The sequence below is a fragment of the Pinus tabuliformis genome, chromosome 7, assembly GCF_031772625.1.
Source record: "Pinus tabuliformis cultivar Carrire ecotype Pingquan chromosome 7, CPIR1, whole genome shotgun sequence".
NCBI lineage: Eukaryota > Viridiplantae > Streptophyta > Pinopsida > Pinales > Pinaceae > Pinus > Pinus tabuliformis.
Window position 1 is genome coordinate 1,315,296,297 of NC_142293.1, and position 20,630 is coordinate 1,315,316,926.

At 37.2% G+C, this 20,630-nt stretch overlaps 1 protein-coding gene across 2 annotated transcripts in view; it reads right to left on the reverse strand.

The window, feature by feature from the left end:
* The window catches only part of LOC149252389 (flowering locus K homology domain-like), a 95,109-nt gene that overhangs the window by 55,088 nt on the left and 19,391 nt on the right, over nt 1–20,630 (reverse strand). The window lies entirely within an intron of this gene.

Below are 20,630 nucleotides of genomic sequence, written 5' to 3' on the forward strand. Positions count from 1 at the left end.
AGTCCATGAGTGATTCTGCCCCGAAGATATCTCAAAAGATTCCTAGCACCAATCCACATTGTATATAGTGCTTTGGTCCTATGTCCTTCATCTCAATTTCAAAATCCAACTCCCTCTTACATTTTTTAATGAGAAGGTACGCACTTCAATCAGCGCCATGCTTGATTTTGTAGAGCCACTTAGAGGTGACAACCAATTTGTCCTGGGGTTTAGGGACCACATCCGAGACATCATTCTTCATAATTGACCTGCATTATTCATTCATACCATCATTCCATACTTGATGCTTCCCGGCTTCTTCGAATGATGAATGCTCATTTTCAATGATAGTGCTCATGGCGGTCAAATATCCTTGATACCTGTTCGGCTTCTTTCTTTCACGGAAAGTCCCCCTTGGTGCAATGTGTCTCTCGGCATCTTCGAGAGTCTCACTAAGCCATGAGGATCTTCTTTTGGAGGAGGGGGGCTCATGAGGAGGAGAACCAACAGGAACCATAGGCTCATCAATATCAGGCATTGTTTCGTCTTCTTTTGCGCCCTAATTTCCGGTGTCAACTTCTTTGTCCTTCCTTAGGATAGGAAGGTTGTTGATCTTCCTGAGGGCCATATCTTCGTCGAAGGTGACATCATGACTTATCTCACCTTCCTTTTCACCAGCCACATAAATTCTATATCCCTTAGAATTTTCACTATAGCCCACAAAGATTCCTTTCTTCCCAAATGCACCCAATTTGCTTCTTTTCTCTTCGGCAGGTGAAAATATACGGGACTTCCAAAAATTCTAAAATGAGAGACATCGGGTTTTTTACCAGTGAACATTTCTTCAGGAGTCTTGGAGTCCAATGCTTGACGAGGGCATTGGTTTTGAACATACACGACGATATTTGCAGCTTCAACCCATAGGAACTTCTTCTACAATAGAGCTATTCTTCCTTTCAAACATACCATTATGCTCAAGGGAGTATGGCGTTGTAGTCTCCCTCTTAATGCCAGCTTCTCTGCAATAATCTTGGAATTCATTGGATTCGTACTCAATCCCATTATCAATCCTCAATATCTTGATTTTCTTCTCGGATTAGTTTACAATCAAGGCTTTGAACTGACGGAACCAGGTGAACACTTCATCCTTCTTCTTCAAGAAGTAGATCTAGGTCTTGCAAGACTAATCATCTGTAAAGGTGAGATAATATAAGTATCCTCCCAAAGAGTTTATGGGCATCATACCAGATATGTCAAAGTGGACAAATTGCAATATATTTGTGGCCTTGTTATTACTTGAGGGGAATGGTCCCCTTGTAAGTTTTCCTTCGACAAATGCCGAACATACACTTTCATGCTCTACTTTGAACTCAGGCATACATGTCACCATCTGTCTCACATCGGGTAAGGGCTTATAATGAAGATGGGCAAACCTTCGATGCCATAGTTTTGATTGTAGAGATGTGTTACAAGACATGGCTCCCAATGGACTTCCTCCAACTTGATACAAAGTGTCAACCCTGAACCCAAGATTAAAAGCATCTTTAAAATTTCTTTTGCAAACACGTACCTTTCCATCGATTAATGCCACCTTGAATCCTTTGTGCTCCATCGCTGAAATGTACATCAGGTTCTTCTTGAGATCAGGTACATATATTACTTTTTGCAAATGAATAGTGTTACTTGATTCAATTGACAGGCAACATTCCCTACTCCCTTCACGAGATAGGTGGCATCGTCTTTAAGGATGATCTCCAAGTTTGTCTTCTTTTCTATCAGATTAGAGAGGGCTTCCTTGTATCTAGTGAAGTGCCTTGAGGCACCACTATCAATCAACCAATTTCCCAAGGCGTTCGGAGGAGAGGCAATGGACAGGGCCAATATAAGATAGTACTCTTTTTGCTTATTGTTAACAACATTTGATTCTTCATACCTGGAGTTCCTTGATTTCTTGGAGGGTCGACCATTTCCTTGATGTCTCGCATTCCTTTTTCCTTTGCCATTGGACCTGCCATTCCTTTGATCGTTGTTGTTGAAGTTACCCCTGGAATGATTGTGATCATCATTATGCGATGTGTTCCTTCTATTTGGAGACTCCCTTGCATAGTGGTCAAACTTATTGCAAACAAAGCATCTGCCCTTCCTTCCTCCCTTGGATCTAGGCTTTCCATGGAAATGACCTTTAGACCCTGCATTATTTCTCCTTTAAGCATGAGCAAAATATGCAATGGGGTTGCTTCTATTAGAAGGCATTTCTTGCTCCACCATTCTTGTTTCTTCTTGAATGCATCTCAACATCAATTAGTCAAACCCTGGAATTCGATCATTGTTGAGTATAGTGGTTCTAAATACATATCACTTAGGTGGGAGTCCTCCAATGGTGGTGATAGTAAGTTCCCTGTCAAGAATGACTTCTCCAATCGAGAGTAGATCATTCTTGATCTCAGTAATCCTCAAGAAATAAGATTGAATATCCTCGTCATTGCCCTTCTTAATATCCTTCAACCTATTCTTGAGAGATAGAATTTGATTAGCATTACTAACCTTGAACATGCCAACCAACCTGTCGTACATCTCCTTGGAGGTCTTCAATTCGAAGATGTAGGCCACCAGATGCTTGTCAATGGAATCCCTGATAATCTTTTTTGCTTTGACTTCATCCCTATTGTACTTGGTCTTTGCAGCAGTCGTTTCATTAGAAGGAGGTCCAGGGATTTTACCCTGCACATAGTCTATCACTTCGTTTTCTTCCAAGGTCAAATCAAGAGACATCTTCCATCCATGATAGTCAAATTTATCATGGAGCTTGTCTTCAGTCAGGAAGTAGGATGAGGAAACCATTGAACCTTTTGTCCTTGTCCAACTGTCTTTGGTGATTGCTCTTTCACTCTTGCTTGGGCTTTGTCTTCACCTCACCTCTGATACCATGTTAATTGTAGGCAATAATGCTATGCTCTATGTTTTAGAGCAATTTTACTTCAATTTCTTTATTAGCTCAATATCAATATTCAGATTAGCAATCACATCAACATGATAGTAAAATGCAGATAGAACCAATGTTTTAAGACTCCGACTCCGACTCCGACTCGGCCGAGGATCGACTCCGACTCCGACTCCGAAACGGTAATGACTCCGCCGGCTCGATTTCAATGACTCGGTCGTTGTAAAAAATACATTAAATATTTATTTTTTTATAAATAAATAAAAAAAAGATAATTTTAAAGATTTTAAACATAATTTTAGAGATTTTCATTCATGTTTCCAAACACACCTACAACTGGAGTCCTTGCTGGCTGTGAGACTGAGGATGGTGGATTGGGATCTGCATTCAACTGAACAGCATGTTCAAGTTCAATTGATGTCTCGATATCTAAATCCTCATCAAGATCAAACTCTGCTGGACGACTCTCCACTACCCAATCTCATGTTGGATCAATGTCTTCCAACACAATGGGATCTGAATTAGGTCTTTTGTTCAGCAAATGGTTTCGTCTGAGCCGAAGGTTGTATTGGACATAAACTAGATCATTTAACCATTTTTGATCCAAACGGTTTCTCTTCTTTGTGTTACTTGGGAGCAGGAGCGAAAATGGGAGCGGGAGCGACATTTTCAGAAGCTCCTGGTTTGGTAGCAAATCCCAGAGGAGTTCGACAACCAATGTCACTAACATCAAGGTACATAGAGGGATTGGTGCTCTTGATTAAATAAGAGTTCCATACCCTAATACATGACAAAATTCAATGGAAACATTGCAATCCTCCAATCCTGAAATCCTGAAAAACTGATAAGTCTGCTGGATTTTGAATGAAATCTAAAATTCTACTTTCTCCATATGAAATCCAGTGAAGCCGAAACCACTCTCAAACATCCTGAGTCATTTCATGGTAATGTTAAAAATTTAAGTAGAAGGATGAAAATGAAGATTAAGGAGAATGTCACTTTTACTTTAAGAATTTAACATTACCATGAAATTTGAATAGCATATCAATAGTGAGAGCATTTGAGTGTGTTAAATAGGGTTTGGGAGGGGGAATGGACCCCAAATGACATTTAGCAAATTCATATAACACCTTGGAGTCCAAACCAATCAGAAATCACCTTAAAATCCATTAAAAAAATATTAAATTGTTGTTTAACGTGTTCTAGGCCGGCTTTTTGTGACTCGGCCGAGTCATAACAGAAACGGCTGAGTTGGCCGAGTCATGGCTGACTTGGCCAAACGTACCGTTTCAAAGGCCGAGTCATGGCTGAGGGTATCGGCTCGGATCAACTCGACCGTTTCGGTATCGAAACGGCCATTTTTTAACACAATGGATAGAACATAAACATAAATAGTAGAAGACAAGCCAAGACAACAGGACACAAAATGTGGCACCAGCCAGGGACAAACCCCAATGTGGGGAAACCCTTGATCAAATCTTCTTTTAGTCTTCAATAGTTCAGCAGAGAGAGATAGTACAATTTACAAATCTGATAATTTATAACAGTAGCAAAAGAGCCTTAACCAGAAAAGTCAATGTTAGTCAACAAGGCAGATTTGCCCCTCAGCGAATCGGCCAACTTCGGCCTCCAAACAAGAAGATAAAACAGCCCTCAAAACAATCAAATTCAACCTAGTCAAAGATTGTGGGGAAACCCTTGATCAAATCTTCTTTTAGTCTTCAATAGTTCAGCAGAGAGAGATAGTACAATTTACAAATCTGATAATTTATAACAGTAGCAAAAGAGCCTTAACCAGAAAAGTCAATGTTAGTCAACAAGGCAGATTTGCCCCTCAGCAAATCGGTCAACTTCGGCCTCCAAATAAGAAGATAAAACAGCCCTCAAAACAGTCAAATTCAACCTAGTCAAAGATTGGTCAAACAACCCACCTGCGGTCAACCCTCGCTGCAATCAATAGTCAACATTTAGCCTCGATTTATGTGCCCAAAAATGCCAACTGCCCAATCAAAGATAGCCTTCACAAAAATGTTGTCAAAGGAGGTCAACGCATGCCAGTCAACGCTTGGTCAAACTGTCCAGAAATTTGGTCTCCTGCGATTTCACTCTCGGCCTCTTGAAATTCGCTCTCCTGAAATTTCGCTCTCCTAAAATTTCGAACGTGTGGAGAGAGAGAGGCCAAGAAATCCATACCCAATCAATGAGAAGAGAGAGAGAAGTGTGAAGATGAGTGTGTCCAAATGAGGCTAAGTCACCTTCTATTTATATGCAACATTGAGGATGAATAAACGTGACTATTGGGCTTCTGAGCCTACATAAGTTTGTTCGCTGACCTTGACAATTTGACCATAATCAAAATAAATTCATAACTTCATTTGTACATGTCAGAATCAGAGGATCTTTCGATCAATCCTACACCTCTCGGAGAGAAGAATCCTAGAAAAATATCAGTTGTCATAAATAAGATGACCCATGTGGAGTTTGGCGCTAGTTGCCAATTTTAACAAAACCTCTGCGTAGGTGATGCGAAGTCCTCACTCTTGTAATAGCATCGAGTGTATAATTGAGATCTTCAAACTTACTTCAGAAAAATCCGAGCTTTTTCCTTCTCCTTCTTGGTGTCTTTTAATATGCTTTGGTTTCATTAGCCCAAAATTGCCCTTCTTTAAACTGCCTTTCACCTTGACCATAGCTTTGATACCATGTTGAGAAATCCACGAAGAGAGTTAAACGATTTCTCTTATTATGACATTATCTTGTGATGTTTTTCCTTATTATTATTAAATATTTTGATTTATCTTTTGTTATCATCAAGGCTAATGCCAAACAACAAATAGAAGAGGACACAACGTGTAGCCACTCTGCCAGGGCAAAACCCCACTCTTTGGGGAAAACCCAATCAAAATTCTATCTTCAGTAGATTCAAGATGAAACGACCAAGACCTTTACAATCTAGACCCAAGACATCCTTCATCAAATCATCCTTATAATTGTGAGACCATCGGGTCCTTATCTTTGTGAGAGCAATCAAATCATCTCCTTGTCACTTTAGCACCACCAAATCCTTCTTCACTGCATCTAGGCCTTGTCATTGTAGCAGTATCAAAACCATCTTCTAATAGCAATGAACAGTGGTTACTGTTGTAACACTGAGATCATCCACATGCCTAATCCGAGCTCCTTACTGTGATACTGAAACATCCTTTATGAAACACCAAATTCTCGCTAGTGTAACACCAAATTCTTCTCACTGTATTTCACCGAAACCTGCATTACTTTACTGTGATATTCAAACTTCAATTACAAAGATTCCACTGAACCTTCTTCAGAGATTTTATGCGAGCTACTTGACTATGATTTTATGCGAACTTGTGTGGGTGATGTAATGTGAAAACCTCAGCTTGGTATATATAGTAATTTTTCGTCCTCAATGAGCCGACATGACCATATGAATAGATGTGTAACTGTATAACACTGACATGAGGATAATTTATTTGAAAACTTTGATGAAGAGGCCAAGTTGATGACTTTGCTGAAGAGGATGACTTTATGAAAGAGTCTTTGACCAAACAATAAATTACTTTGAGAACAACCTGAAGCCTACAACAGAGGCTTGACCTATAATTGACCCAAGCATGAAACCCATGATTTAACAAGTCAATTTAATAATAATAAAATTATTTTTTCTTTACAAATATATTACATTTGACTCAAATACAATAATGAAGACCGAACGTAATTACATTCTTCAACAGACAATTCATAAATGGGCACCTACCTAGGGTATATATGCAAGCCCTTATTCTCAATTGTAACATCATTTTCTTTCATACATTTTAATATATATTATTTTACCCTCAATGGAGATCTACATATTCCAAGTCTTTTGGAGTGTCTAACCTGCTATAACGAACCTTGTTCGTTACAATGGTATCAAAGCATTCCTCTGAGTATAACGAACCTTGTTCGTTACATTGGTATCAGAGTAGTTCGATCCTATGGCCGTTCACCCGCTGCATAGAGCCTTGTTCTCCAATCCAGGTCTTTGGCCATCGAAATTCATCAACTTTGTTGTCATTGAAGCATTTCGCTACACAACTTTTGGAGTTCTCCAATCTGTTGCGGTCGTCATTCAAGCCTTTAGGCTATATATATAAGAAAAAAAAATATAAATAAAAAAATAAAATAAAAGGTATTTAAAAAAATTGCAAGTATATTAAAAGAAGGAATAAAAAAAGTATTATTTAATAAATATTATTTTATTACCAACTACGGAAGGTCTAAAGGGTGGCAAGGTATTCTAAGAAAATGAAAAATTTACAAAAAGAAGGTATTTGAAGTTTTAAGATAGTCATTTACCAAGAAAAGAGGCTACTTTTATAACCCTAAGCTCATCTCCAAAAATTAAACATGATGGAATCCAAGACAAAAATGCAAAAAGGAAGATTTCCAGAAACTTCATATAACTATGTCTCAGTGCTATTTAAATTAAAGGGTTTTTTGTGGGAAAAGATGTAAAACCTAAAATCGCAAACCAATTAGTGATTCCCGAGTCAAATATAATTGAAAAATTAGATTGTTATGACAACAAAAAATTATGACAACCATTTTACAATTAAACATTAGAGATTATACATTCATATCACAATTCTCAGTTCAAGCCCTATGGAGCAATCAAGGTGACATTATTTTAGGTTCACCCTGGATGGAAACCCAGGTTCTTTCATTTTGAATACAAAAAAGAAGTTTTCGACATTTTCGTGCAAAAAGAAAAAAATAACACTAGAAGATGTTACATTAAAGCCGAATTTAGTAACACCAAAAGACATACAAGATATTTCAAAAGTAATTTTTCGACAAGGTAAAAAAGCACTACAAAATATGCAAAGTGAAATTGACAAAATCATTGTTGATAGAAAAGAAGAAGTCTTTCAACTTAAAGACCATAGCGAAAAATTACTAACAAACTAAGAAGGTTAAGAAGGACAAGAATTCATTAAAACACAAGTTAGAGCATTGTATTCAAGAGGAGATATCGAAGTCGCTAGTCGTCACAACTCCAGTTGAAGATAAAGGAACGAATACTAAACGAGTCAATACCACAACTTAAGAAGATGATAAATCAATTGACGGAAAAACACACTCACATGTTGCAATTCAAATAATGAACATTCCAAATGATGATTGTGTAACCAACTCAACAACAACAGTACCTGAAGTAAATCAGGAATTGCTACACACTTGATAAGGGAAAGTCTGACTAAAAGAAATCATAATCTACATCTCAATCACAAGAATAGACATCTCAATAAATCTATTAATCCATATAACTCAGAACATAAACAACAAACTTATGTTCAGAAAGATACTGAAGTGCGCACAAATCAATCCAGTGATAACATTTCATTACAAGCTTCTAGTAATCGAAAGATTCCACAAAAGATTAATTTAGGATGGTCAGATCCCTCTTTCGTGCGACAATTTTAAATATCTCTCCAATGATCATATCAACTTGTATCAATGAAGATGACAGTTCCGAGACAAGAAGACATTTGAAATAGAAAAAGAGATCAAGTTTCTTCATCAACAAGCTTTGAGGAGGAAGGCAATGTTATGAATAAAATATAGATATAAATAATGTAAATATAAATAATAATAACACAATATAAAAATTGATTAATTAGTAATTAGTTAATGAAGAGGTATGTACATGAAGTTTTAAGATAGTCATTTACCAAGAAAAGGGGCTACTTTTATAACCCTAAGCTCATCTCCAAAAATTAAACACAATGGAATCCAAGACAAAAATGCAAAAAGGAAGATTTCCAGAAACTTCATATAACTATGTCTCAGTGCTATTTAATTTAAAGGGTCTTTTGTGGGAAAAGATGTAAAACCTAAAATCGCAAACCAATTAGTGATTCCCGAGTCAAATATAATTGAAAAATTAGACTGTTATGACAACAAAAACTTATGACAACCATTTTACAATTAAACATTAGAGATTATACATTCATATCACAATTCTCAGTTCAAGCCCTATGGAGCAATCAAGGTGACATTATTTTAGGTTCACCCTGGATGGAAACCCAGGTTCCTTCATTTTGAATACAAAAAAGAAGTTTTTGACATTTTCATGCAAAAAAAATAATACTAGAAGATGTTACTTAAAGTCGAATTTAGTAACACCAAAAGACATACAAGATATTTCAAAACAATTTTTCGAGAAGGTAAAAAAGCACTACAAAATATGCGAAGTGAAATTGACAAAATCATTGTTGATAGAAAAGAAGAAGTCTTTCAACTTAAAGACCATAGCGAAAAATTACTAACACAAACTAAGAAGCTTAAGAAGGACAAGAAGTCGTTAAAACACAAGTTAGAGCATTGTATTCAAGAGGAGGTATCGAAGTCGCTAGTCGTAACAACTCCAGTTGAAGATAAAGGAACGAATACTGAACGAGTCAATACCACAACTTAAGAAGATGATAAATCAATTGAAGGAAAAACACACTCACATGTTGCAATTCAAATAATGAACATTCCAAATGATGATTGTGCAACCAACTCAACAACAATAGTACCTGAAGTAAATCAGGAATTGCTACACACTTGATAAGGGAAAGTCTGACTAAAAGAAATCATAATCTACATCTGAATCACAAGAATAGACATCTCAATAAATCTATTAATCCATATAACTAGGAACATAAACAACAAACTTATGTTCAGAAAGACACTGAAGTGCGCACAAATCAATCCAGTGATAACAATTCATTACAAGTTTCTAGTAATCGAAAGATTCCACAAAAGATTAATTTAGGATGGTCAGATGACTCAGATCCCTCCTTCGTGCGACAATTTTATATATCTCTCCAATGATCATATCAACTTGTATCAATGAAGATGACAGTTCTGAGACAAGAAGACATTTGAAATAGAAAAAGAGATCAAGTTTCTTCATCAACAAGCTTTGAGGAGGAAGGCAACGTTATGAATAAAATATAGATATTAATAATGTAAATATAAATAATAATAACACAATATAAAAAATGATTAATTAGTAATTAGTTAATGAAGAGGTATGTCCTTAAATACATGACCATTTATAAAGGGACACCTACCTAGGGAATATGAGCAGGCCCTCATTCTCATTCATATATTTTAATATATATTATTGTATCCTTAATGGAAATCTACATATTCCAAGTCTTTTGGAGTGTTTAACCTGCTATAAGGAACCTTGTTCGTTTCAACAGCATCAATTGAGGTGGAGAAGCTTACCCACTAGTGTTATATCCATGAGTGTCTAGCTTATAGGCAGTGGAGTATCTTGCCATATGACTAGAGTGAGGGAGCACTTTAAAACTCTTACAGAGAGTGTAGACTAGGATGTGGTGTTTGGAGATAACACCAAGGTCAAAGCTGCAAGAGTGGGGATTCTATCCTTTCAAAGGGATTCATTGCCACCTTTGAGAGTGAAAGCGATCATATATGTACCAAGGTTGAGAAGGAACCTGATATCATTTTTATGTATTAGATAGGGGATATGTTGTGGTGTTCCGGGATGTACAGGTGTTGATGTATCTTGTGGGATCTAGCATGGCATCTACTAGAGTGATAGGTGTCTATGATGGGAGACTTTACAAGCTCATGTTTCAGCTGACCAAGACCATGAGGAGGTCACAAAAGGTTGATCGTGTAGAACAGAGCAGGCTCCTGGGCAAGGGGGAGCACACTACAGGTTTCAGGTTTCAGGGTCCACTGTTATAGGTTCCCATAAGGAGGATCACCTACTTCAAGGGTGATAGGTTCACAGAGTCTAGTATCACCGAGTGCGAGATTACCAAGAGCAGAATCTCAAAATTCAAGCTCACTACAGGCCATAGGGACTTCTTCATCAAGGCCACGTGTGTCAAGGAATGGAGATGACGTTCCCACCCTTGTGCAGGAGACTTCGTCGAGGATGAGGAAGACTATAAAGATTTATGGTACCTTGAAGGAAACACGATTGAGTGAGGAAAGAGTAAACCACCAAAGAGGTTGGATGGTGATGTGGCGATAGTAATAGGTGACAGTATGGTGCCAAGGAGTGAGCATATCCACTTTAGAGATAAAGTTGGAGTGGTGAGAAACAACTTCCTTTGTAAGAGGTAGTGTTGAGGAAAATAGTAGCAAGTGTTTCCTAGGCATTTTATCCTTTTGGCCTAGGAAGACACATTAATAACTTTTTCGTCATGTGACATTATGAGTTTTATCAATGTCCAGGAACAAAGTCACTTTCATGGGTATATGTGTTAGGTACCCTTTTAATAAGGTCACTTTATGTTTTAAATGTGACTTTAAGTAGAAAAGGTACAAGCTGCCTTTTAATATTAAAGTGACCTTTATATTCTAAAAGTGACTTTAAGTAGAAAAGGTACAAGCTGCCTTTTAATATTAAAGTGACCTTTATATTCTAAAAGTGACTTTATGAGATAAAAAGTGCACATGGTACAAAACATTAAAAAGTCACCAGGAGTTCATTAAGTGAGGAGGACCACATGACAAAAGCGTTTATGAAAGGGAAATGATCTCTACCCTTGTATTTAATTTCAGACATTAGCTTTTTATGGTTAGGGTTCTCTTCTAATTAGAAGACAAAAAGGAAAAGGAAAGGGTATTGGCATGATTCTTCTCATGAGGATCTGAGGAGAGCATAGAGGAAAAGAGAGAGGCTCTCATTATTTCTGATGTGTGCTATTGAGGAGGAGAGGAGAGAAGGAAGAATGTTGAGATTGCAAGGAAGGAGAAGCAGCGTACAGCTAGAAGACAGTCCGAGTTTTCAGCTGGAGATCACCTACACACAGCCCGAGAATTTCGAGAGGTTACAGCAGTTCGAGTTTGATCTACAGCAGGCCAAGATTTAAGCGAGAGCAGGCCTAAGCTCTAGGAGGAAGTCTGCATTGACTTGTTGGGTGGCTGAGTGAGGATCTCAGCATTTGTTTCATGGAGCAGAGGAGCTGCTCAAATCTGTCAAAGCCACAGCAGCTGGGCCGAGAACATGGGAGCTCAGTCTCACATAGATTTGTGTTCCTACAGCGAGAACACCAAGCAAGGAGAGGACTGAGCCGCAAATTTAATGGAAAGTTCTGCTCAGTCTCAGACAGAGCTCGAGGCACTGTTGGGTAACATGATGCACAGAAATTGAGACAAATCACAGGCTGAATTATATGACTGTCTAGGTCTCAAACTCCTAAGTAAACCTGGGCAGTGACATCAGCAAGAAAAATACAGATCAGTATGGTAGTATTTGCTGTGTACTTATTTTCCTAAGAAGCAATAAAAATCCTCCTTTCACAGGTTTTCCCCTTGTGGGTTTTTCCAGGGTCATTGGACCAAAAAATACTGTGAAAATTTTATGTGAGCTTGTTTTATTTCTCATATCAACTGAAAACAAAATGGTAGAGGTAGCTCTAAAATGTTTCCTTTAGAATTTGCAAGAGTTTTATATCAGGCCATACTAGTTTGGGACTGTGGCCATTAAACTTACGCAAAATAAATTGAAACTGGGAGGGCTACAGCACTTAAATTTTTTCTCCATTGGGAGGATAGTGCAGGCATCATTGCCCATCAACGTGACTGCATGCACACGCAGGGAGTTGGGACACCCAAGTCGGCCCAACCTAGTCGCTGTGTGAGGTTGATGTAACAACTGCGAAAAGAAACAACATCAGCAGTGTGCAACAGAAGACTGGAGAGGCAGTGTGGGATCGATCAGCATTCAGGAGTATTAGGCCAGGTTAAAGGAGGGGGCATGACAATTGCATGCCAGAATACATTCTTGTGCCCACAGTTCTCACAAATCACTCAAGCAGGATTCTGACAGAGGAGAAATTATATTTGCACCCAGACCATATTAGCAGCTTCACAGACCAGACTGTAACAGGCATCCTTTTCCCTTGGTAACATTATGGCAAATAAGTTTAGTTTTTGTCTGTCTGTCCAGCATTTTTGTGTTGTGAGAAAATTGCGCCAGAATTGTATATGTGCAAAGTTCAAACACATAACTGGCTAGTGAAAACCGTCAGACTGCTTAAAACATAAAGCCATCCAAAACAAATCAGATAACAGGGAAAACACTATGCATTCTACATCCAACAGTAACAGGGGAATTTGTGTTATCAACTCACAGCCTATAGGCGCCAGTGCCTTTACAAGGGATTAGCTATCAGCCCTTAGTTTTTTTTATCTCTATGGAAAACTCTGGATTGTGGAACTTCCCTTTTGTTTATATTGATAGGATGGACGGTATATATGTATATATCAATGTTTTACAACTCCGACTCCGACTCCGACTCGGCCGAGGATCGACTCCGACTCGGTAATGACTCGGCCGGCTCGATTTCAATGACTCGGTCGTTGTAAAAAATACATTAAATATTTATTTATTTTATAAAAAAACATAATTTTAAATATTTTAAACATAATTTTAAAGATTTTCATTCATGTTTCCAAACACACAGCATTATAATATAGATGGAAGACAACATATGATCAAAGTAGGCTCATGAACCAATCCATTATATCAAAATGGTACCCAATGGCAATACATAGTCAACTGTAGTCTGTCATACATGATCAAAGACTCAAGAGTCAAAACAAAATACAAATAACCAAGGAGGCTAGTAGCTACTGCCAGAGGAGCCAAGATCATCTCGACCAATCTCTGGATCATCATCATCAGAGTCAGACAAGGGGCCCCATGGCTCCTCCTCATCATCATCGTCTCCAACTGCAACTGTAGAAGTGGTGCCAGTACCACTAGGCTGTGCAGCAGATGCAAGCTGAGATAGAGTAGAAAGGCGGCTGCGCTTCTGTCGTGGCTGAGCAGAGGAAGCACCTACAACTGGAGTCCTACTAGCTGGCTGTGAGACTGAGGCTGGTGGATTGGGATCTGCATTCAACTGAACAGGCTGCAGTGGATGTTCAACATCAAGTTCATCAAGATCCTCATCAAGATCAAACTCTAGTAGACGACTCTCCACTACCCAATTTGATGTTGGATCAATGTCTTCCAACACAATGGGATCTGAATCAGGTCTTTTGTTCAGCAATTGGTTCCGTCTGAGCCGAAGGTTGTATTGGACAAAAACTAGATCATTCAACCGTTTTTGCTCCAAACGGTTTCTCTTCTTTGTGTGAATCCTCTCAAAGACAGACCAATTGCGCTCACACCCAGATGCACTGCAAGTTTGACTCAAAATACGAATTGCAAACCTTTGCAATTCAGGGCACTGGCCACCAAAGGCCTCCCACCATTGTGCTGCAAAAAACATAGGAGTGTAAAGAATTATGAGTTAGATGAAGGCTGAAGCTCAACAAAATTACAAATTATATCTAACTTTCAAATTATAAATGATTTAACAAACTTTAGTCTTTAATAAAAAAAGTAAAACTGTAAAACCATTAAGAAATTGAAAATTGAAATTTTTGTTTACCTGGCTCATCTGCTTCTCTTGCAATCTTTGCTAGGTTCTTCCCAAAGGTACCTGTTGCATTGCTGAAGGATGTGACCTGTTGATGTATCTGCAGCTGATTAGACTCCGATGGGATCATGCGCTCAATGCAATCAACCAGTCCATCTCTGACCTCCCCCCTCAAAGCTCCTGACTCCTTAGCTTTATAATGATATCGTGGGTTCAAAAAATACCTAGCTGCATGTATAGGGCGATGGAGTTGATTGTTCCATCTTTCATCAATGATTGCCCAAATGGGCCCATACTTTGCCACTCTATCCTTGTATGCTGTCTTTACTTGCTCCTTTGCTTGATCCATAGCCTCATAAATGAAGCCCATAGCCAACCTTTCCCCATCCACCAACCGCAACACCTTAACTAGTGGCTCAGCAAGCTTCACAATCTCTGCTGCCTTTCTCCAAAAAGTTTCATCATGGACTTTCCTTTTCAATTATCTGCCTTCTGGTTTGTTAGACCAATTGCTTTGATTCCATTCATCACTGGAAAACATCTTTTGCAAGTTTCTATGTTGGGAAAGCATAGATTGCAATGCCAAAAAATGTGTAGCAAATCTAGTGATGGCAGGCCTAATAATATCCTTGCCTCCAGTGTGTTTCCTCATGAGACTCAAAACCAGTGTATGATTGTAGATAAATTTTGTTATGCTTTTGGCATTATCTACAATGTTTCTGACCCAATCTAATTTTCCAATATCCTCAAGCATGAGGTCTATGCAATGTGCAGCGCATGGGGTCCAAAAGATGGTCTTGTGTTTTTCCTCTAACAATTTACCAGCAAGAACATAGTTAGAGGCATTGTCTGTGATGATTTGAACAACATTAGCCACCCCCACATCCTCAATAACCTCATCCAATAGCTGAAACAACAAGTGGCCATCTTTTACCTTATCAGATGCATCAACTGATTTTAAAAACATGGTTCCCTGTGGGCAGAAGACAAGAAAGTTTATGATGGTACGGTTTCTTTGATCAGTCCATCCATCTAACATGATGGTACACCCTGTTCTTGCCCATGATTCCTTGAACTCTTGCAAATACTCATTAATGGATTGAATTTCTTTCTGCAAACGAAACCCCCTTAGCTCTTGCATAGTAGGGCCTTTGAAGCCTTTTCCAGCAGCATGTATGGCCTCAAACATAGGCTCATAATATGGTGAACGAGCAGCATTAAAGGGGATATCAGCATCATACCACCATCTAGCTATGTAGTCACAAGCAGTCTCCCTCAATTCTTTCTTCCAATGGTCATCTAAAGTGGGCTGAGCAAGACCTTTACTAACTTCAGGACCATGTGCATCTGATGGAGAGGAGCCTGAGGGAGTGAAATAACTTTTGATAGTCACATCACCCTTCATTCTACCCTTTCCCTTATCTTGAAGGGAAGCAAAAGAGGGAGGAACATAACGGAAAGGGTTTGATGCATCAGTTTGAGGGATAGAGGAAGAACCCTCAAAATCATATTGGGGGTTGGTAGCCATCATTCTTTGTATCTCCCTCTTCCTCCCAATTTCAGCCTGTATCTCTTTTTGCCTAGCCTTTTCTTCTTTAAATTTTTCAAAGCTTTCCACCAAATTCTTTCTAATCTCCTCAATTTCATCAGAGGGACATGCGGTAATTTGGCCTTTAATCCCTGCCAAGTGTTGTTTCAGCCTATGAATCCCCCCAGGACCTGCCTTAATTTTCCTATGGCAAAACTTGCAACACATCTGACTATCAACCATTTCAACATATGCCCAAGCAGGATCTTTTGCTCTAGGTCAGTGTTGCAGGAATCGCCCCCCCCCGGATCCAAAGGCAGAATCGCGAATCGTACGGAATCGATCCGGAATCCCCACAAGAAGCGCGATTCCGTTTTTGAGGTGGCGCGATTCCGGGTTAAAAAGACGATTCCTGCCATTACGGTTGCGTTGCCCCCGGAATCGCGCTTTAGTAATATATAAAGAACTTATTATTCCGATATGCTCGCCATACAAGTCACTATCATGGATAATTAAAAAGCAGAAGTAGAGCTTTAATTATGCAAATCGTAATCGAGAAATAGAACGGTTGACACGTGAACGCCTTCAAATGATAGGTTCATCAACAAAATCCTGTCAGAATGGGTGCTTATTTTCATCGCCAAAAGCTTCCTGGATGCTTTTAAATGAGAGTAACAGTTGAACATGTCCGCCATGTAACCCCATTGCCAGATTAAAAAATTTCATGAGATACTCGTGTTACCACTATTATCTCATGAAATTTCATGAGACGTGAAATGTTCATGAAGAAAATGCTGTCAGCGTGGATTGCTTATTTTCATCAGAAAATCTTCAGAGTGCAGTGGATGCTTTTCATTCTGACCAGTAGTTCAACATGTCCGCCATGTAGAACCATTGCCATCCGAAAAAAAATCATGACATACTCGTGCTCGAAAGATTGATGAAATAAAAACGTAGATAATTATAATAAATTAGAGAAAGTATTTATTTCTTAAACTCGTTTTTAAAATATATTAATGTAATTTAAATCCTATATCTTTTTAGTTTATTGGGTAAGGTAGTGATATATAAAATTGTAAATTGTGAGTGTTGAAAGTACCATATTTAAATAAGAAAGCTAAGAAATAACTTTCTGCATGAGAGGACAAGGGCTATTAGATATCAATTAAAAAACATATCAAATAATTATTAAGCTAATTTCATAAAAATAAGTTATATTATAATGTTTTTATTAAATTATAAATAATAATAATTTAAGTTTTGATTATTTTTAAATTATAAGTTATAATAATAATTTGTTTTTATATAAATAATAATAATAAATTTCTTTTTCATATAATAATTTGATTAATAAAATTTACAAGTTGTATCTTCTCTTTTTTATATTTAATTTATAATATTTAAAAAAAATCATATTATATTATAGCTATTTAAATTTTATAGTATAAATATAAATGGAAGTCATTTCATTTTTTCTAAATAATTATATAAGTATTTACTTTGTTCTTATGATGTTCTCATGCATATTAAAATTCAAACATCACATTATTTACTTTTCTGATTTATTGCAACTATATAAAATAGACCAGGATGAAAATAATAAGAACATTATTTACTTTTCTGATTTATTGCAACTATATAAAATAGACCATGATGAAAATAATAAGATCGCTTATATATAACCAAATCTTCTACAATTAATTTGGTATTTGGGATGTTTGTTTTGAGTATAAATGCAAAAAAATATATAAAAATATATATATATAGCAGACGCTTCCGCGGACGCTTCGCTCCCTAGATTTTTGGAAAATGACGCTTCCGCGCTCCGCGCTTCCGCTTCGCTCCCGCTTCGTGCAACATTGCTCTAGGTGCCATTTTTTGACTAGGAAAACAATCTGAAAATGAAAAAAAAAAAAAAAAAAAAAAAAAAAAAAAAAATAAAAAAATAAAAAAATTGATTCAATGTTTTTATTTGACTAAAAACACTCTCTAACCTTTCTTGATATGCACCTAAAATTTACTAAGTAAAAACAGATTTATAGAGGTGGAAAAAAATACCTCCAGGCACAAACTACCTCCTCAAGCTTGCTCCAAGAATCAGCTCCTCAATGCTGCTCCAAATGGCTGCCCAAGAAGCTCCTCACTCCAGCTACAATGCTCCTCCAAGACTCCTCACTGCTGCTCCAAAACAAGCTCAAGAACTGCTCACTAACTCTCAAAGAAGACTCTCACTCAAATGCATAAGACTACTGTGAGTGAAATGAGAGCATTTGGTTGTCTTAAATAGAGTTTGGGAGGGGGAAATGGACCCCAAAAGCATTTAACAATTTACCATTACCCTTTGGAATCCACAAACCCTATTTAACTTTACCAAAAAACACCAAAAAAGTGAATTAAAATCATGTTTTACGCTGCCCAGCCGTGGTTTCATTGACTCGGCCGAGTCAATACGGACCCGGCCGGGTTGACCAAGTCAGCTATGACTCGGCCGAATCATTGGATGACTCGGCCGAGTCATCGCTGACTCGGTCAACCGAGCCGGGTTGCTGGCCGAGTCATAGTTCTGGGTGCCGGCTCGGTTCAAAACGGCCGTTTCCGAGTTGACTCGGCCGGGTTGTAAAACACTGGTATATATAGATGAAGCATTACTGGTCATCATAAAATTAACTAGTTACAGTCACAAACTATTCCCCATTATTCCACAACAATGGAGTTTTGAGAAAACAGATTTCAGGAAAAAGTATCAGGAATGCAGTACAATGACTTTTGTTGGTAATTAGGTGATTTCTTTATGAACAGATTGCACCACAGTAACCCACGAATAGTGTGTGTGCGTGTTTGTAAGAGCATTACTGGTCATCATTACATTAACTAATGACCATCAAACTATTCCCATTTATTCTACAACAATGGAGATTTGAGAAACAGATTTCAGAAAAATTGTATCAGAAATGCGGTATAAGGATAATTTTAGGGGCGAATGTTCGCCCTTTGGCGAAATTAAGGGATTTTAAATTTTTAGTGGGCGAATATTTTGTATCATAGTACATTTTTACAAATCACCTCAAATAGCCCACCTTATTTTAAGGGGAGGGTAAAAAAGGTAAATTTAGCCCTTGAAATTAGGACTTACAACCTTCCATTCGACTATTTTCAAGAATAGGTTTTATTTAAGTGAATCCATTCGCCCATTTTCAAGAATAGGTTTTATTTAAGTGAATCCTATGGGCCAAATACCATATTTATAAAAGAAGTATGGTAAATTAATAAAAATATAAATAAATGAGAGGTATGGTAAATAAATAAAACATTTTTTATATTTACTCCATAAGTCACCTTATATACATGTAAGGGTGTAAACAAATAAAAATATAAGTAAAGTGGAGATATGGTAAATAAATAAAAATATAAATAAACTAGACGTATCGTAAATAAATAAAACCTCTTTTTATATTTAGTCCATAAACCTCGTTCTATTTAGAAGGCTCAAGAAAGAGGTTTTATTTAAGTAAATCCTATGGGCCAAATACCATATTTGTAAAAGAGGTATGGTAAATTAATAAAAATAAATAAAGCCTCTTTTTATATTTAGTCCCTAAACCTCGTTCTATTTAGAAGGCTCAAGAAAGAGGTTTTATTTAAGTAAATCCTATGGGCCAAATACCATATTTGTAAAAGAGGTATGGTAAATTAATAAAAATATAAATAAACAAGAGGTATGGTAAACAAATAAAACATTTTTTTATATTTACTCCATAAGTCACCTTATATTTACGAACACTCAAAAAATGGGTTATATTTAGGTGAAACCTATGGCCAAAATACTAGGGGACAAATACCATGGACTAGATTGTTATTAATACCATGCAAAAAACCATTATTAACCCTAATATTAGAATTAATAAAAATAAAAATGGCACATGGTATTGACCCATGGTATTCACCAAAATGGCACATGGTATTCACCCATGGTATTCACCTGGAATGTAGCCTATTTAAATGGGGGAATTAAACCAGCATATGTAGTCTATGCTAAGATTCACTAGGACTTTACAAAGTTTTATTATTTAGTGAAAGACTCGCCAAGATCTTAGAAGATTTTATAATTGAGTAAAATATTCGCCATGCCTGGTGAGAGATTCGCCAAAAAATTATATATACATATTATGTTATTGATAAAATCGCCTTCCATTTTTCCTATATACCATAGAGATTCGCCCATTTATTATATTTATAAATTTAGGGGGGGTTCTTAAAATTTTTCCATGAATAGCAAAGCAACTGCAGTAATACTCAATCAGACATACAGGTATATTTTGTTGCCATTTAATCTTCACTCTCTTTTATAGTGCTTTGTCCATGTTAAGGTATATACTATAAACTTTAAAGTGAAGTTGTTATGTTTCCAGCTCAGAAGAAATAATGTTATCATGCTCGCCAGTGAAGAAATTAAGTTCAAAATCCTAATTCTTTGCTAAATTGGATAGGCAAAACATAAGGTTGCCTTAGAATAAGATAGCATTGTTAGAATTAATGGCCACCTATCTAAGACCACCTACCCTTCAAGGCAAATATGAAATATCTTATATATTTCGTGGATAAGCCTTGTTGACCAAAAACCTGGTTATGGCTCCTTTAGAAGCAACAACAGATTATGCATCAGTGGTTTCTCATATCCCTTTGTGTTTATAGGAGTGTACAATGAGAATGAGAT